The following is a 20,311-nucleotide window of genomic DNA, read 5'->3' on the forward strand; positions in this document are numbered from 1 at the left end:
CACGGCCACAGCTCCCGTGGCAGCCTCCTCGGATGCTTCCGGACTTCGTTTGGCCTCACCACCCCGCTACGCCGGAGATCCCAAGACCTGCAGGGGATTCATCAATCAATGCTCTCTCCATTTCAAGCTGCTGCCGCACTTGTTTGCCTCCGACCAAGCCAAGGTCGCGTTCATGATGTCCCATCTAGAGGGAGAGGCACTGGCCTGGATGAACCCCTTGTGGGAGAAGGAGGATCCGGTGACCACCAACATCCAGGAATTCCTGCAGGCATTTCGTGGCACCTTTGACGAGCCCGGACGCGCCTCCGCGTCTGCCTCATCTCTCCTCCGGCTACATCAGGGGACTCTGACGGTGGGCCAATATGCCATCCGTTTTCGCACCTTGGCTTCGGAACTCGGGTGGAACAATGAGGCTCTAACCGCCGCCTTCTGGGAAGGACTCTCGGGTCGTATTAAAGATGAGCTGGCTGGACGTGACGTGCCTTCCACCCTGGATGCCCTGATTGCCCTAGCGACTCGAGTGGATCTTCGCTTTCAGGAACGATCCAAAGAAGTGTCCCGCGAGACACTTACGATACGGCACTCCTCCCCACCACAGAAGTCCATCTCTCCCCAGTTGGCGTCACCTGGCGTCTCTACCTCCGAGCCCATGCAGATTGACCGCCTGAAGCAGTCGGAACAACGCCGAGCAGAACGACTAGCAAAGGGTCTCTGCTTCTACTGCGGTGATGGCACACACCTGCTATGCTCTTGTCCCGAGAAGCCGGGAAACTCCAAAGCCTAGGCTTGGTAGGAGAGGCCACCCTAGGTGCTGGGACTCTCTCAGACTCCCTTACCTGGACTATTCAAGTCACTACAGAAGAGACCCGGTTCACGGCAGAGGCGTATCTCGATTCCGGAGCAGCAGGCAACTTCATCCAGCAGGCCACGGTGGATAAGTACCAGGTGCCTGTCCTCCCACTAGAGAAACCGCTGGTGATCGCCTCTGTTGATGGGAAACCCCTCTCTGACACCGTCTCCCTGATCACCAAGCCTGTGGAAGTACGGATCGGTGCTCTGCACACCGAGAAGATCACCTTCTACGTCCTCCCACGCATGTCTCATCAGATCCTGCTGGGACTTCCATGGTTACGGACACACGAACCATCGGTCAGCTGGAGTACAGGTGAAATCACCCGATGGGGCTCCTCATGTCACGAGAGATGTCTGAAATCCATCCAGCCCGTCCGTCGCCCTCCGGTTCCAGAGTCTCTACCAGGACTGCCTTCTGCCTACTGGTCCTTCACGGACGTGTTTGATAAAAAGGAGTCAGAGGTGTTACCGCCTCATCGTCCCTACGACTGTGCTATCGAGTTACTGCCAGGAACTACGCCTCCTCGAGGACGGATATACCCCTTGTCCCCTGCTGAAACACGAGCTATGTCTGCCTATATCACCGAGAGCCTAGCTAAGGGGTTCATTCGGAGGTCCTCGTCCCCTGCCGGAGCGGGGTTTTTCTTCGTCAAGAAGAAGGAAGGTGATCTGCGCCCTTGCATTGACTACCGGGGATTAAACCAGATTATCGTAAAGAACAAATACCCTCTGCCACTTATCCCCGAACTATTCGATCGGCTCCGAGGAGCCCGTGTATTCACCAAGTTGGACCTTCGTGGGGCCTATAACCTGGTTTGCATTCGCTCTGGAGACGAATGGAAAACTGCATTCAACACTCGGGATGGGCACTATGAGTATTGTGTCAAGCCCTTTGGTCTGTGTAACGCTCCGGCCGTCTTCCAAGAACTGGTGAATGACGTGTTCAGAGATCTCCTCTATGTCTGTGTCGTGGTGTATCTGGACGACATCCTGGTCTTCTCTACGGATCTACAAACCCACCGAGAGAACGTGCAGCTAGTCCTCCAGAGGCTTAGAGAGAATCGTCTGTACGCCAAGTACGAGAAATGCATCTTCGAAAAGTCGTCTCCTCCCTTCCTGGGTTATGTAATCTCGGACACTGGCCTGCAGATGGACCCAGAGAAAGTGTCTGCCATCATCAACTGGCCTCCTCCTTCCGGACTGAAGGCTATCCAACGCTTTCTCGGCTTTGCGAACTACTACCGTCAGTTCATCCCGCATTTCTCTGCCTTGACTGCACCTCTCTCTGCCTTGACTAAAAAAGGAGCTAATCCTAAGGATTGGTCCCTGACAGCCGATGCCGCGTTCTGCTCCTTGAAACAGGCGTTTGCTTCTTCCTCGGTTCTCCATCGCCCTGAATTGAACCGACAGTTCACTTTAGAGGTGGATGCCTCCTCCTCAGGAGCCGGGGCAGTGTTGATGCAGAACTCCCCCTCTGGAAAGATGGTCACATGTGGATTCTTCTCCAAGAGCTTCTCGGCATCCGAACGCAACTACACCATTGGGGATCGGGAGCTACTGGCCGTGAAGCTGGCCTTGGAGGAATGGCGCTACCTCCTGGAAGGAGCTGTATACCCTGTAATCATATACACGAACCACAAGAATCTGGAGTACCTGCGGTCTGCCCAAAGACTAAATCCACGACAAGCCCGCTGGTCCTTGTTCTTTGCTCGATTTGATTTCCAACTCCATTTTCGGCCTGCGGATAAGAACGTGCGGGCAGACGCTCTGTCCAGATCCTTCGTGCCCGTGGAGTTGGAGGAGGAGACATACCAGCCCATCATCAACCCCAGTAAAATCATTCCGGTGACTCCTGTCGCTCTAACTCAGATACCCCCTGGGAAAACCTATGTCTCAGATACTGACAGACAGAGAGTCCTGCACTGGGGCCATGCTTCTAAGATCGCCGGCCATGCTGGTCAGAAGAAAACTTGGAGCACGATTGTCCGTCACTACTGGTGGCCGTCCCTCCGTAAAGACGTCGCAACCTTCGTCTCAGCCTGTCCATCCTGTGCCCGGAACAAGACACCCAAGCACCTACCCTATGGACGTCTTCTGCCTCTGCCCATTCCTTCCGTTCCGTGGCAACATATCGCAATGGACTTTATCACGGACTTACCCTTATCCTCCGGACATACGGTCATATGGGTTGTGGTGGATCGTTTCTCAAAGATGGCTCACTTCGTTCCCATGGCTGGACTGCCCTCTGCCCAGGAGCTAGCTGACTCCTTCATACAGCACATATTCCGATTGCATGGCTTCGCCACACACATAGTGTCTGACAGAGGAACTCAGTTTACCTCGCGCTTCTGGAGGGCTCTCTGCAAACATCTGGGAGTGTCCTTGGACTTTTCTTCGGCCTACCATCCTCAGTCGAATGGCCAAGTGGAACGGGTCAATCAGATCCTGACCTTCCTGCGCCACTACGTCAACATCCATCATGACGATTGGTCCACGCTCCTACCTTGGGCTGAGTTCTCCCATATTCAGCACATCAGTGAGTCCACCTCCAGCTCTCCCTTTCAGATCGTGTATGGACTGCAGCCTTCTGTCCCGTTGCCAGTATCCTCGGCTTCCGACGTCCCCACAGCAGATGCTCTAGTTCGGGACTTTTCAGCTATATGGAACTCTGTCAAGTCATCCCTAGAACGTGCTTCATTGCGGATGAAGAGACATGCGGACAAGAGGCGCCTGGATCCCCCGTGTTTCTCCCCAGGTGATCTGGTCTGGCTTGCATCCAGATATTTCCGATTGAAGTTACCCTCGTACAAGTTGGGTCCTTGCTACATCGGGCCATTTAAGATCATCAGCAAGATCAATGCAGTCTCCTACAAGCTGCAACTCCCAGGCACGATGCGGATACCCAACTCCTTCCATGTCTCCTTACTCAAGCCTGTTGTCCTTGGTCCCTTCTCCGCTGAGGTCAGTGCTGCTCCCCCTCCTATTGCTGACGATGACATCTATGCGGTAAGAGATATCGTGGCCATGAAGACCGTGCGAGGTCGGCAGTACTTCCTGGTAGACTGGGCGGGTTATGGTCCCGAGGATCGGTCCTGGGAGCCCCGGGAGAATGTGGGCACTCCTCTGATTCGTGCCTTCCTGTCCCGCTTGCGGGGGGGGGGGGGCGTGGGGGAGGGGGTACTGTCACGCTTCCCGGTCCCCTGGTTCCGTCCTCCGGTCCCCGTGGCCCGCTTCCCGCTCCCCGGCGGCGTCCCCTGCTTACCACTCCGGTCCCGGCCTCCTCTTCCCCGCCTGCGGCCTCCATGCGTCCAGCTCCCCGCTCCCGGCGCTCCTCTGCTACGTGGGACTCCCAGCCGGGCGCTCCTGCTTCCTCCTCACCGCTTCCTGGACTGGCTTCTGGCATAATGTTGACCCTGTGGTTATAGACAATGAGGAACATACTGATGACGATAAGACGCAGATACCAGATTGGGATGACAACTTAAATATTCGGTCAGGGCAAGAAGAGGCTCGGTCTGAGGGGGAGGGGAGTGCAAACACAACAATTGATGAGGAAGTTCTAGATCCCACCTACTGTCAACCCACAGTCAGGCACTCGAGGAGGTCAACAGAGGCGGTGGAGGAGGATGCAACCGACGACGAAGTTACCTTGCGCCTTCCTGGACAGAGTCGGAGCACTGGTAGCACATCTACAACTGCATCATCAGCCACCACTGTGCCTCTGAGCACTAGTCGGCGGGGCTCAGCAGGTCGCATGCCCTCTAAGACTTGTCTAACCTGGTCCTTTTTTTACATAGAAAAAGATAGCCCAAATTATGTGATGTGTAAAATTTGTCGTGATTCTGTTAGTAGAGGTCAAAACCTCAGCAGTTTGACAACTTCTTCCATGAATCGTCACATGAATAAATATCATAGGTCCCAGTGGGAAGCTCACCGTGCTGCAATGCGGCCTAGTGGAGCGAACCATCCACGGCCTGCCCCTTCCAGTGCATCCGCGCGCTCTTCATCTTCTAGGACTGTGGGGACAGCTGTCACACCTTGTTTTCCACTCAGAACTTCCACCACTGTAACCGCAACAGGCAGTTTGCTTGGTATGTCGTCAGTTGTTTTGGAAGGGGAAACAAGTGCATGTGTACAGCTCTCTCAGATATCGATAGCACCAACGTTGGATGAAGGCAACATCATGTCTCCGCCTGCACTTTCCTCACAAACCTGCATTTTTCCAGGGACACCCTACTCAACACCGTCTACACACAGCAGCCAGATCTCTGTCCCTCAGATGTGGACAAATAAAAGGCCATTTCCTGTGACCCATGACAAAGCTAAGAGGTTGACTTTATCCCTCTGTAAGCTCTTGGCTACCGAAATGCTGCCTTTCTGCCTGGTGGACACACAGGATTTTAGAGACCTTATGTCTGTCGCTGTGCCCCAGTACCAGATGCCCAGTCGCCACTACTTCTCTAAGAAAGGTGTGCCCGCGCTACACCAGCATGTCGCACACAACATCACCGCTTCCTTGAGAAACTCTGTGTGTGAACGGGTGCATTTTACCACCGATACTTGGACCAGTAAGCATGGACAGGGACGTTATATGTCGCTGACTGGGCACTGGGTAACTATGGTGATAGATGGTGAAGGGTCTGCTGCAGAAGTCTTGCCGTCCCCACGACTTGTGTGTCAATCCTTTGTCTGTCCAAGTTCCGCCACTGCTTCTGCCTCCTCCACCTCATCTGTGTCCTCCACCTCCGCCCCAAGCCTGCCTGGTCAGGCCACCAGCGTTCTCACTGCGCAGAAGGAATCACGCACCCCTCATTACTATGCTGGCAGCAGAGCGCAACGTCATCAGGCGGTCTTTAGCTTGACATGTCTTGGGAATAAGAGTCACACAGCTGAGGAGTTGTGGTCAGCTCTGCGGTCCGAGTTTAATAAATGGTTGTCTCCACTCAACCTGCAGCCTGGTAAGGCCATGTGCGACAATGCTGCAAACCTGGATGCGGCCCTTCGCCTGGGCAAGGTGACACACGAACCTTGTATGGCTCACGTGTTGAACCTTGTTGTCTAGCAATTTTTAACACACTATCCCGGCCTAGATGGCCTTCTGACCAGGGCACGAAAACTGTCTGCTCACTTCCGCTGATCAAGCGCCGCAGCTGAGCGACTTGCATCGCTTCAGAAGTCTTTCGGCCTGCCGGTTCATCGCCTGAAATGCGATGTGGCGACACACTGGAATTTGACTCTTCACATGTTACAGTGACTGTGGCAGCACCGCCGAGCCCTGGTGCAATACGTCATGACGTATAGCCTGGGCCAACGAGATGCCGAGGTGGGGCAGATCACCCTGATGGAGTGGTCTCAGATCAAGGACCTATGCACCCTTCTGCACAGTTTCGACATGGCGACGAATATGTTTAGCGCTGACAATGCCATTATCAGCATGACAATTCCAGTCATTTACATGCTGGAGCACAGCTAAACACTATTCGGAGTCAGGGGGTGGGACAACAGGAAGGGGAGGAACTACAGGAGGATTCATATGCGCAAGACTTAACAACATCTCCAAGGTCCAGACGTTCATCATCACCAACGCGGCAGGCATGGGACCATGGGGGACAGGGATCAACAAGGGCGCATGGTAGCAGGCGAAATGTTGAGGAAGGTGCAGGAGAACATGAAGAAATGGAGGACTAACTGTCCATGGACATGGAAGACTCAGCGGATGAGGGAGACCTTGGTCAAACTTCAGTTGAAAGAGGTTGGGGGAAGATGTCAGAGGAAAAAAGGACGGTTAGCACCTCTATGCCACAAACACAGCGTGGACTTGGTCCACATGGCTGCGCAAGACACATGAGTGCTTTCTTGCTGCACTACCTCCAACATGACCCTCGTATTGTCAAAATTAGAAGTGATGATCACTACTGGCTTGCCACACTATTAGATCCCCAGTACAAGTCCAAATTTTGTGACATAATTCCAGCCATAGAAAGGGACGCACGTATGCAAGAGTATCAGCAGAAGCTGTTACTCGATCTTAGCTCGGCTTTTCCACCAAACAACCATGCAGGTGCAGGGAGTGAATCGCCCAGTTGTAACTTGACAAACTTGTGACGGTCTCGTCATCTTTAACAGTCTACCCGTACCAGTAGGACTGTATCTGGTGCTGGTAACAGCAATTTTATGGAATCTTTTCATAATTTTTTTAGACCCTCCTTTGCAAGGCCAACAGAGACAACAAGTCTAACACATAGTCAACGGCTGGAGAGGATGATACAGGAGTATATCCAAATGAACATCGATGCCATGACTTTGCAAATGGAGCCTGGCTCATTTTGGGCTTCAAATCTTGAAAAAGGGCAAGAGCTCTCCACTTACGCCTTGGAGATTTTGTCGTGTCCAGCTGCCAGCGTTGTCTATGAACGTGTCTTCAGTGCTGCTGGGTGTGTGCTGACAGATAAGCGCACGCGTCTGTCCAGTGACAATGTGGACAGACTAACGTTCATCAAAATGAACAAGTCATGGATCTACAAGGAATTTACTACCCCTGTGTCATCCTGGGGAGAGTAAATGCTTGTGGATTTGGAATGTGCTTGATGCAAATCAAAACATCCTGTTTGCAACTAGGGCACAAGTGCTGCCACTGATGGGGTGTCTGTGTGGCCCAATTTTTTGAAAAAAGGGAGACTCCGCTTGTAGTAACCCTTGGTTGCTGTGTTTTTTAAAAGGAGCCAAGATGAACAAGTCATGGTTCAGCAAAGACTTTGCTACCTACCCCAGGGTCATCCTGGGGACGGTTAAGTATGGCGTATTTTTGAATGTGCTTGATGCAAATCTACCTGTGAAGTGTACAAATGGGGCACAAGTGCTGCCACTGAAGGGGTGAGTGTCTGTGTGGCCCAATTTTTGGGAAAAAGGAAGACTCCTCTTGGAGTAACCCTTGCTTGCTGTGTTTTTTAAAGGAGCCAAGATGAACAAGTCATGGTTAAGCATAGACTTTGCTACCTACCGCGGTGTCATCCTGGGGACGGTTAAGAATGGCGTATTTTTTAATGTGCTTGATGCAAATCTAGCTGTGAAGTGTACAACTAGGGCACAAGTGCTGCCACTGAATGGGTGGGTGTGTGTGGGGCACAATTTTTGGAAAAAAAAGGGAGACTCCGCTTGGAGTAACCCTTGCTTGCTGTGTTTTTTAAAAATGATCCAAGATGAACAGAGCTGGGATCAGGAAAGACTTTGCTACCTACCCCGGTGTCATCCTGGGGACGTTTAAGAATGGCGTATTTTTGAATGTGCTTGATGCAAATCTAGCTGTGAAGTGTACAACTAGGGCACAAGTTCTGCCACTGAATGGGTGGGTGTGTGTGGGGGGCACAATTTTTGGAAAAAAAAGGGAGACTCCGCTTGGAGTAACCCTTGCTTACATTGTTTTTAAAAATGATCCAAGATGAACAGATCTGGGATCAGGAAAGACTTTGCTACCTACCCCGCTGTCCTCCTGGGGACGGTTAAGTATGGCGTATTTTTGAATGTGCTTGATGCAAATCTACCTGTGGAGTGTACAACTGGGGCACAAGTGCTGCCACTGAAGGGGTGAGTGTCTGTGTGGCTCAATTTTTGGAAAAAAAGGAAGACTCCGCTTGGAGTCACCTTGCGGTGTTTTAAATGATTTTAGAAGGGCGTGCCATGCCTATATCTGTGTGTCCTCCTCATTTTCCTTGTCCAGCTCTTTTGTTTTCGCATGAGTATATGTCCTTGTCACTTTCCCATGTGTTTGTGTTGTGTTGTGAGTTGTTTGTCACCTTTTGGACACCTTTGAGGGTGTTTTCTAGGTGTTTTTATGTGTTTGTGAATGCCTGCCATTGTTTCCTATGTGGTTCGAGTTCGGTTCGTCGAACGTTCGACGAACTGAACTCGAACGGGACCTCCCTTCGGCGAACCGACCTCGAGCCGAACCGCGACCGGTTCGCTCATCTCTACTTGTTACCCTTGTAAAAATAAATGATTTGGGGTTAAAGCAACAGTTTTCTGGGAAAATTTTTTTTTTTTATTTTCGTGACTCAACGTTATAAAATTCAGTGAGGCACTTGTGGGTTCAAGGTGCTCACCAAACATCTAGAAAAATTCCTTGAGGGGTTTAGTTTCCAAAATGGGGTCACTTTTTGGGGGAGGTCCCCTATTTAGGCACATGAGGGGTTTTCCAAATCCGACATATCTGTAGCGCCCCTGAACCCCTCAGTGCACTACTAGGTACTGCATCCTGACAAAGATGCAGGGCCTACCCCCAGGGACCTGAAAGACCAGTGCCGGTACTACCAAAGCACATAAAATCCCCAGTTCCCACTCCCCATTAGGGATGACTGACTTGTCCGAGACCGAATGGATGGCCACCCAAAGGCGGAGCCAGTCTAGTCCACTAGGGAAAGGACGGACAGACACACTCAGACAGTCAGACAATGTAGTCTGTTAGTGAAAGTTGAAGGGGATGGATGTGTCTCCAGGCAGGGTCACGTAACGGTGAACGAGGTGGCAAGGAGAGTGGTTGCCAGGGAGGGTGAAACCAAGTACCTCTGGAATCAGAGCACTGATGGGGCACAGGGCCTTAGGTCAGGCAACAGCTTCAGGCAACCTGAAAAATACCTGCACAGTGAGGGGACCTTCACGGACCTCACTGACCCAAGAATCCAGGGGCACCAGCAGTAAAGATTGAGCCAGGGACTGGAACAGAACACCAACCCTGCAGTGTTTGCACTGCCCTCCGTACGGACGAAAGACTGCCGACAGACAGTAAGGGACCCACAAACGCTCCAGACTATGGGGTCCCACCAACAAGTGAGAGGTACCGGGGAAAGAGACTACCAGGTCACCACACTGGAACTGGGACAAAAGGGACCAGGGGTCTGAACCAGCCATCTTCTGTGAGTAAAAACAGAAGTTGCACTGCATGCCCATCGTGTGGTCTCCTTCTTTCTGCGATTGACCCTTCCAAGCACTCCCTGGGGCCCAGTCCTACTTGCGGAGGGCCTACCATCCAGGCTACCACCATCATGAGCCCCAGAGGTAACAGACTGTGCAGCGGCGTCTCTATCACAATAACAGCAACCCGCAAGTGGCGTCACAATACAAACTCTTTCATTCCCCTGTGTATAACCCCTTTTAAAAAGCGTCCTCAGGGTCACGGAACCGGGCATCAGCCATAATACAACTGTGACACAGTATCCCCGTACATATATGGCCCGGGAACGAGTACCCCATAGCCCTGGGCGACACATATCTATTCCAGACAATTTTCTATTCAAATAGTCAAAAGGCGCTCCTTCCCTCCCTAGCCCTGTTGTGCACCCAAACAGTTGATTTCCCCCACATAAGAGGTATCAGCATACTCAAGAGAAATTGCTCAACAAATATTATTATGCATTTTCTACTGTTGCGCTTGTTAAAATAAAACATTTGGTGTTAAAGCAACATTTTTATAGTAAAAATGTATTTTTTATTTTCACTGCTCAACGTTATAAAATGTGTGGGAGCTCCACTGTTTAGGCACATCAGGGGCTCTCCAAATGCAATATGGAATCCTCTATATTCCAAACAATTTTGAGTTCAAAAATGGCGCTTCTTCTTTTATTAGCCCTGCTGGGCACCCAAACAGTTGATTTCTACCGAATATGAGGTATGATTGTACAACAATATGGTGCATTTTCTCCTGTTATCCATTTGAAAATTAAAAAATTGGTGTTAAAGCAACAGTTTTGTGGGACAAATGTAGAGAAATTCTTTGATTTGGGTTTAGTTTCCAAAATTTGGTCCCTTGTGTAGGAGATCCACTGTTTAGGCATATCGGGTGCTCTCCAAATGCAACATGTCCTCTATGTAGTCCAGACAATTTTGCGCTCTAAAATTCAAATGGTGCTCCTTCCTTTACAAACTGTGTCGTGCGCCGAAACAGTAGAATTCCATTACGTATGAGGTATCCTCGTACTCAGGAGAAATGGGGGCTGACACTCAGCACTGGGATCTGGCACATAGCACTGGGACTTGGCACACTGCACTGGGGGCTGGCATACTGCCCGTGGACCTGGCACACAGCACTACTCGGGGGCACACAGCACTGGGAGCTGGCACACAGCACTGGGGGCTGGCACACTGCACTGGGAGCTGGCACACTGCACTACTCAGGGGTACACAGCACTGGGAGCTGGCACACAGCACTGGGGGCTGGCACACACACTACTCGGGGTACACATCACTGGGGGATGGCACACAGTGAAGGGAGCTGGCACACAGCACTTCTCGGGGGTACACAGCACTGAGGGCTGGCACACAGCACTGGGGGATGGCACACAGCACTGGGGGCTGGCACACACACTACTAGGGGGTACACAGCACTTGGTTGCGGCCTCACAGCCCAGCGGGGAGGAGTCACTCACAGGTCCAGGATGAATGTGTAGCAGGGAAGCCGGTAAGCTGCTTCTTCTATTGTTCTTCTGTGGATGGGAGGGCAACTTGCGCTCCTTACCCTGCCCACAAGGTAAGCCCTGAGCGGCGAAGCACCTCATGGTATGCGCATGCAGTGGCGTGCGCGTCTTCACATCACCATTAGGATTTAAAGGGCCAGCAGTCGGTAAGACCGCGTCTCCCGCCCAAGCACTGCGGTCCCTGGGAATGTGCCTAGGGGCCACAGGAAAAGTTTGTGGCCCACGAGCCGGAGGTTCCCCACACCTGGTAAATACACATTTGTCTAGAATGTATGGGCCCCTACTAATATATATGTCTAAAATGTCCTACCAGTATATATTAACCCCTTCACAACATCAGCCGTACATAGTCACAAGACGGTGCAAGTTTGAAGCAGCTATTATCAAGCGGGGTCAGAGAGTGACCTCGCTCCATATTTGTCAGGTTATGGTTCTGTATTACAACACGGACCTGCCTCTAACATTCTAAGGTGAGCTCCGCTCCACCTGCAATTGTAAACCTGTTAAATTCGCTGTCAGCCTGTTACAGCAGCATTTCACATGCGCCAGCATGGAGGCGTGCTGCTCTAAGTGCCCATTGGCGCAGCCGTGACGTAATCATGTTTGCTATAACAGTAGGGGGTCTTCTGAAAACCTTCGTGCTCGTAATATCAGTGCTGCTTTGAAACCTGCCTGAGGCCGAGTTTCAAAGGAGACTGTGATTTTCACTATACGCAGCATTGCTGTGGTATGTACTGTGGTATTGCTGTATATAGAACAAACAATTAGACACAAAAAATAAGCAATCACACAGCTCCATCAACTGAAAAATGAAAACATTACGGGTCTTGAAAGATGGTGAAGAAAAGAAAAATGACCGCAAATGTCAGAATTTTTTTTTCTCTGCTAAAATAATGAAAAAACTGCATATGTTTGCTATCACCATAAGCACACTGATGATAAGAATCTTTTTGCTTCGTTATTTATAACAAAAAATGTACACCGTAAAAATGATTACCAAAAAAACTATCAGAATTGGGGTTTTTTTCCACAATTTATTCCCAATTGGCATTTTCCCTGTTTTCCAGTATATTAAATGGTAAAATAAATGATGTCATTCAAAATTATAACTTGTTCCTCAAAAAACAAGCCCTTGTATGGCTATATGGACAGAAAAAATAAAAATGTTATGGCTCTTGGAAGAAGGGAGAACTAAAAACGAAAATGCAAAAAAGAAAGTTGTCCTCATCATGAAGGGTTAATGAGGACATCAGAATGTATTGGCTCCTGGTGGTATATATTTGGCTGTATGTACAAATGCTTCTCAATAAATTAGAATAGTATCAGAAAGTTAAATTATTTCAGTAATTCAATGCAAAAAGTGAAACACATATAGATTCATTACATACAGAGTGATCTATTTCAAGTGTTTACTTCTGTTAATGTTGATGATTATGGCTTATGGCCAATGAAAACCCAAAATGATTATCTCAGAAAATTAGAATAATTACCACAAAACACCTACAAAGGCTTCCTAAGAGTTTAAAATGGTCCCTTAGTCTGGTTCAGTAGACTACACAATCATGAGGAAGACTGCTGACTTGACAGATATCCAGAAGGCAGTCACTGACACACTCCACAAGGAGGGTAAGCCCCAAAAGGTCATTGCTAAAGAAGCAGGCTGTTTACAGAGTGCTGTATACAAGCATATTAATGAAAAGTTGAGGGGAATGAATAAGTGTGGTAGAAAAAGGAGCATAAGCAACATGGATAAACAGCCTTGATAGGATTGTTAAGAAAAGGCCATTCAAAAATTTGGGGGAGATTCACAAGACGTGAACTGCTTCTGGTGTCAGTGCTTCAAAAGCCACCATACATAGACGTAGCCCAGGACATGGGCCACAACTGTCACATTCCTCCTGTCAAGCCACTCATAACCAATAGGCACCAGAAATGTCATACCTGGACCAAGGAAAAAAAGAACTGGACTGTTGCTCAGTGGTCCAAGGTGTTGTTTTCAGATGAAAGTAAATGTTGCATTTAATTTGGAAATCAAGGTCCCAAAGTCTGGGGTAAGAATGGAGAGACCACAATCCAAGCTGCTTGAATTCTAATGTGAAGTTTCCACAATCAGTGATGGTTTGGGGAGCCATGTCATCTGCTGGTGTAGGTCCACTGTGTTTTATCAAGTCCACACTGCCAAAAGTACCAATACCTGGTGTAATAACCACAGTATCACTGTGCTTGATAAGCCAGCAAACTCGCCTGACCTAAAACCCATAGAGAATCTATGGAGTACTGTCAAAAGGAAGATGAGAGGCACCAGACCCAACAATGCAGACGAGTTGAAGGCTGCTATCAAAGCAACCTGGGCTTCCATAACACCTCAGCAGTGCCACAGGCTGATAGCCTCCATGCCACGCTGCATTGATACAGTAATTCATGCAAAAGGAGTCCCGTCCAAGTATTGAGGCATTTACTGTACATACGTTTCAGTAGGCCAACATTTCTGAGTGTAAAATCATTTTTTCATTTGGTCTTATAAAATATTCTAATTTTCTGAGATAATGACTTTTGGGTTTTCATTGGCTGTAAGCCATAATCATCAACATTAACAGAAATAAACACTTGAAATAGATCAGTCTGTGTGTAATGACTGTATAATATACAGTATGTGTTTCCCTGTTTGTATTGAATTACTGAAATAAATTAACTTTTTGATGATATTCTAATTTATTGAGAAGCACTTGTATTTGCTCTTTGTATGCACAAATCTGTTTGAAAGTAATCAGTGTATACTATAGGCGGCTGACAGAAGAGATATTGGATGGAGTGTATATCTCTCCCAGAAAGTTGGGCGAGATAGTAAATCCAGGTAGTGTTGGTTTCTTCAGCAGCTTAGGTTGCTGAGCTATTTATTTAATGGTAATTGTGGACCAGTTTTTATTGGAGTGTTGAGTAGGATTTGGTGGTGGGACTCACCACTGATGCTCCACTTAGTCCAGAGGGACTGAAAGCTCAGACATCTCACCTGAGGAAGGTTGCCTCAGTACAGGCACATAAAAGGTTAAAGAAATCAGACGGGAGCGGTGAGCTGTGTGAGTAAGGCTATGTGCGCACTAGGCGTTTTTTTCACGCTGCGTTTTTATGTGCGTCTTTGTCTAAAAAACGCACCCGCGGCTAAAAAAACGCGGCAAAAACGCATGCGTTTTTGCCGCGATTTGGTGCGTTTTTTGCTGCGTTTTTGCTCACTGCGTTTTTAATCAGTGCACAATGCCATTTTGTTGATGAAAAAAAAAAAAAAAAAGGTCTGATGTCATTTCCTTCTTCAAAATGTTCATTGTATGCAGGAGAGCAGACAGCAGCTGCAGAACTACAAGTCTCAGCATCCTCCATTCACTAGTGTATGCAGGAGAGCAGACAGCAGCTGTAGAACTACAAGTCTCAGCATCCTCCATTCACTAGTGTATGCAGGAGAGCAGACAGCAGCTGCACAACTACAAGTCTCAGCATCCTCCATTCACTAGTGTATGCAGGAGAGCAGACAGCAGCTGCAGAACTACAAGTCTCAGCATCCTCCATTCACTAGTGTATGCAGGAGAGCAGACAGCAGCTGCAGAACTACAAGTCTCAGCATCCTCCATTCACTAGTGTATGCAGGAGAGCAGGCAGCAGCTGCAGAACTACAAGTCTCAGCATCCTCCATTCACTAGTGTATGCAGGAGAGCAGACAGAAGCTGCAGAACTACAAGGCTCAGCAGCCTCCATCCAGGACTGTATGCAGTTTTTTGCCCAAAAAGAAAAAAAAATGACATGGGCTTCGCCATATTTTTGTATGCTAGCCGGGTACAGCAGGCAGGTACGGGCTGCCCCCAACCCCCAGCTGCCTATTTGTACCCGGCTGGGAACCAAAAATATAGAGAAGCCCTTTTTTTTTAATTATTTCATGAAATAATTAAAAAAAAAAAATGACGTGGGCTTCGCCATATTTTTGTATGCTAGCCGGGTACAGCAGGCAGGTACGGGCTGCCCCCAACCCCCAGCTGCCTATTTGTACCCGGCTGGGAACCAAAAATATAGAGAAGCCCTTTTTTTTAATTATTTCATGAAATAATTAAAAAAAAAAAATGACGTGGGCTTCGCCTAATTTTTGAGTCCAGCCGGGTACAACTAGGCAGCTGGGGATTGGAATCCACAGTGCAGGGTGCCCATGCTTTCTGGGCACCCCCACTGCGAATTGCAGTCCGCAGCCACCCCAGAAAATGGCGCTTTCATAGAAGCGCCATCTTCTGGCGCTGTATCCAACTCTTCTAGCTGCCCTGATGCCGGGTGGCTAGCTAGGTAATAATGGAGTTAGGGCTAGCTGTATATTATCAGCTAGCCCTAAGCCCGAAATTCATGGTGTCACGCCAATATTAGACATGGCCACCATGAATTTCTAGTAATGATAAAAAAAAACACAACACACAGAAAAATATTTTTATTAGAAATAAAACACAACACAATTAGTGACTCCATCTTTATTGAAATAAACCCCCCTCCGCAGTAATCCTGGGTTAGGGTCCCGCGCCGTCCAATCCGGATCCAATATCATCTGATCGGTTTGCTGGAAGGCAAAGCGATCAGATGATGTGTCAGGATCAAGTGCCTGAATCCCATCACACATCAGCTGATTGTATAAAAGACGATTATACAATCAGCTGATGCATCAGTGAAAAAAAAAAATAATAATACTCACTTATGTGCTGTGGTGATTACCGGCAGCTCCTGGAGCGATCGATTGGACAGGAGTCTGATCCTATACGATCGCTGCCGGAGCTGCCGGTAATCAGCTGATGAAGTCCCCTGACGGCAGGATCAGCTGATAGCCGGCCGGGCGCGAAAAAGCCGGCGACACCGCGATCAGCTGATGCGTCAGGTGACTGCATCAGGTGATCCACCGCCAGGTCCTGCAAGCAAGGTCCTGCCCCGGGGAGACTGCACACAGCCAGAGCGGCGGGACCGGGAGGAGCTGGGAGCGGGCATGGCACCGGGACCCTGCGGACAGGTGAGTATATGACATTTTTTTATTTTTCTACTGTTCACTTTGGTTTTCGCCGCTGCCTCCACCTCCCGCCCAGACATGGCGCCGCACGGAGCTGACATGCACAGGACGGGAGGTGGAGGCAGCGGTGACGGTACCGGGAGGATTCATGCTTCTGTGTTTACCAACAGAAGGAATCCTCTTCCTGTACACGTCACTGTAGTGCCCACCCCTTGCGTTTATAGCTGCGTTTTTAGTCATAGAAACGCGGCTATATGCGTTATTCATTGCGTTTTTAACATCTCATTGAATTCAATGAGTGAAAAACGCAGTGCAAAACGCAGAAATAATTGACATGCTGCGTTTTTGTGGTCACCACAAAAACGCAGCTAAAAAAAAACGCTGTGTGAGGACAGCACTTCTGAAAACCCATTGACATTGCTGGGGAAGCAATGTCACTGCGTTTTCAGCACAAAAACGCGGTAAAAAACGCCGCTAAAAACGCGGCAAAAACGCCTAGTGCGCACATAGCCTTACATGGTGTCTTCATTTGAAGGTTAGACCTGGAGGCTAAATGGAAAGACCTGTGACTGGAGATTCAAGCCCTGCAAGCATCCCTGGTAGCGTGAGTCAGGGGTAATAGAAGTTAGTAAGCGCCCAGACGGGCAAGCTTTTATTGTTTATTTTCTGCTGCATTATTGTTTGCAATTCTTTGGCTGAAAATAAAAGTCTCACATTTACTTTATATGGACTGTTTCTGTCTATGTCACTGCCATGCCGCCCTATAACGCTCATAGCGCATTGCGATACATATAAGTGTGAGTGTATGTGCTTGGTGTATACACATCTGTGTATGACGTGTTTGCGTGACATACTGTGTTCTTGTAAGATCCATTTATAAATCCCGAATGAACAGATAAGTGTTCATAGGTGTAAATATGTCATCAATTGCCCAACGAGAGAGCATAATGCTGCTCATTCATCAGGTGATTGGATTGTTTATGGTAGAACAAAAACCATTGTATTGTCTTCAACAGCACGTCGATCGGTGAAAACTGCAAATCTGCTGCTGATAACTTGATACTGTAGGGGACAGACTGATCTACTAAATATTCTGTGCCCTTATTCTTCATCAATTGTGTAAAGAGGCAGGGAAACAAGCACTGAAAGACGAGAAAATTGCCGATCGTGCTCGTTGAACAGTCTGAACTCAGCGCTACGTTGAGCGAGTACTTAACTATTCGAAATCGCTATACTCAACAAGTACTGTCTAATACTCGCGTATTCATTCCGAATAGCGTGTACAATGCAAATCAATGGGGAATACTCGTAATGTAACGAGTAACCCAAATTCCGCACTATTTGCTACTTGCACGAATAGTACGGCATTCGGGTTACTCATTACATTGCGAGTTTTTCATTGACTTGCATTGCACACACTATTCAGAACGAATACACGAATATTAGACAGCATTCGTTATGAGTATCGCGAGTACAAATAGTTAGGTACTCGCTCAACTTTACTTAGCACATATAAATGTATCCTAATTGGGTGTGATGGCTCAATATGTGCGTGTTTCGGGTCCCACTTTTATCTTTTGCCCAAGGCCTCACAAAAACCGGCCCTAGAGCCATTTGCATGTAAAATAACAGTTGTTTAACTCACAAAGATTGTATTTGACTCAAAAACTTTCTTCTAGACAGATTTTTTTTAATTTATTTTTACAATAGGTATAATTAGCTTTTCTAATTTTTACTCTACAAAAATTGTCATTCAACTAGAATATTCTATTCTTTTTTTAGAATTTGTAAATAAGTAACACATGCTATTAGACTGTAATTAATTTTTGATACCCATAAACAGACTGCCACCGTTCATATAATTTGCTAGTAGAGTCACAATCTAATACTTCTAAGAAACAAACACATTAACGCACAAAAGATGATTTCATGGGAAACTAATGTATCATTATATTTTCTGGAGGACCCCAATTATTTTAATGAACATTGTGTCATATCAAGAATTTGGCATGTATCCAACAACAAGGCAATGGAATATTTTTCAACTGCATTATCTGAAGAGATAGCAAATAGTAATACTACCGATGAAACCGAATAACGCCCATATTTCATAGAGGTTATTTATTTTAGCTTTTCAATACCAGCATATTCTAAAGCAATGTACAGAGATTCTCACCATTCACACAATCTAATTTCTATATATATATACATATACTGTGTATGTATGTGTATATATATATATATATATATACATATACATATATATGTATTGTTATATATATATATATATAGATAGATACAGTGTCTGTGTATATATATATGCATATATATATATATATATATATATATAATATATATATGTGTATATATAAAAAAATAAAGGGAACACTTAAACAGCACAATGGCATTTTAATAATATAAATTTTTCTATGAAATTATCTGGGCATATGGTCGTTTGTCCTCTCTATGGTACCCTGTTAAATTTTGCGACTATCCCTTATTAGTCCAGATCTGCACAGTGGTAGTTTTTGTATATATATCCACTAATCCTATGTACTATCTATGTACTGGGTAGGAGCATATTATATACCATGTGTAGTTGGTTGTTGGTATTTATTTATATGGTGTGTATGTATGTATATATATATATATATATATATATATATATATATATATATATATATATATATATATATATACATATGTATTTATATATACATATATATATATATATATACAGTGTGTGTATATATATATATACATATATATATATATATATATATGTATATATAAAAAAATAAAGGGAACACTTAAACAGCACAATGGCATTTTAGTGTTCCCTTTATTTTTTTGAGTAGTATATATATATATATATATATATATATATATTTATTTTTTGTTTTAATATATTTATTTATTTTTTAAATGTAATGTTGAGTTCACTTAACAAAAAATTATTGGCATGGCTATTGATAATTAGTTTTTTTTTTTTGTTTAAAAGCTATTTTATTTCAATACATAACCAAATGTGGTGCATTGCCTGCCCGGAAAACATGTCCAGAAATGACCACACACTTTTTAAAATCAAATTGAACGTTTTCCTCATAAAGTACCGTAAATGAAATGCAAGCATATCTTTTTGTGTAGCCTCTACATCAAAATCATACCAAATAAATCTCTATGCTAACAACTGCTTTGTGTGGTTTATGCTCTAATTAAATATCATCACAATGAAACAAAGCAAATTATATAATAATAATAATAATATAATTATAATATAATGCTTACAAAAATATTACAGGATAAGTCCAATGCAGATAACAATGTATATTCATTAATGTATCCTGGAGAAACACTATTTAGGAATTTTCCTAGATATGACAAGATAGATTTTTTCCTATTTATAACAATTATTAAAAAAAGGTCGTTTTCTAAACACTAATATCCTGATTAATTGAAAACCACGATTATTTTTTTTTACTATTCATAAATTGACAGAGATTCTAAAGATATTGAATATAAATATAAACAGATATGTTCTATCCATACTCAACAATGAATAATAGATAATAGATAAATAAATCTTTTGAGCTCATACCTAATTGCATGCTGAAAAGAACCATCATTATAGCTGTCCACCATAGTCTAAGTGGAAATGCATGGCCGCACCACTCCATTCCTCCTGCTTCGTATGAGAGGCTGTGAAAAATAATCCTTGTTGTGTCCCTTTTCTACCTCAAAGACTTATGATATTGAAAAGTTGCTGTTGCTTAAGCACCTGTGTTAACCTTTTTTTTGGAGTAAGGCAAGTGACACACCTGTGCCTGAAGCAAGTACAGTATGTCATATTATGCATTCTATTGAGAGGTCCAAGGTAAAGAATTTTGGAAAAGGTCATTGACTGAGTCATTTTTATCTGCCGAAACAATTGCCCAGTTGAAATAAATATTTGCTGACTATGATCAGAGGA

Source organism: Anomaloglossus baeobatrachus, chromosome 1 (genome assembly GCF_048569485.1).
Source record: "Anomaloglossus baeobatrachus isolate aAnoBae1 chromosome 1, aAnoBae1.hap1, whole genome shotgun sequence".
NCBI lineage: Eukaryota > Metazoa > Chordata > Amphibia > Anura > Aromobatidae > Anomaloglossus > Anomaloglossus baeobatrachus.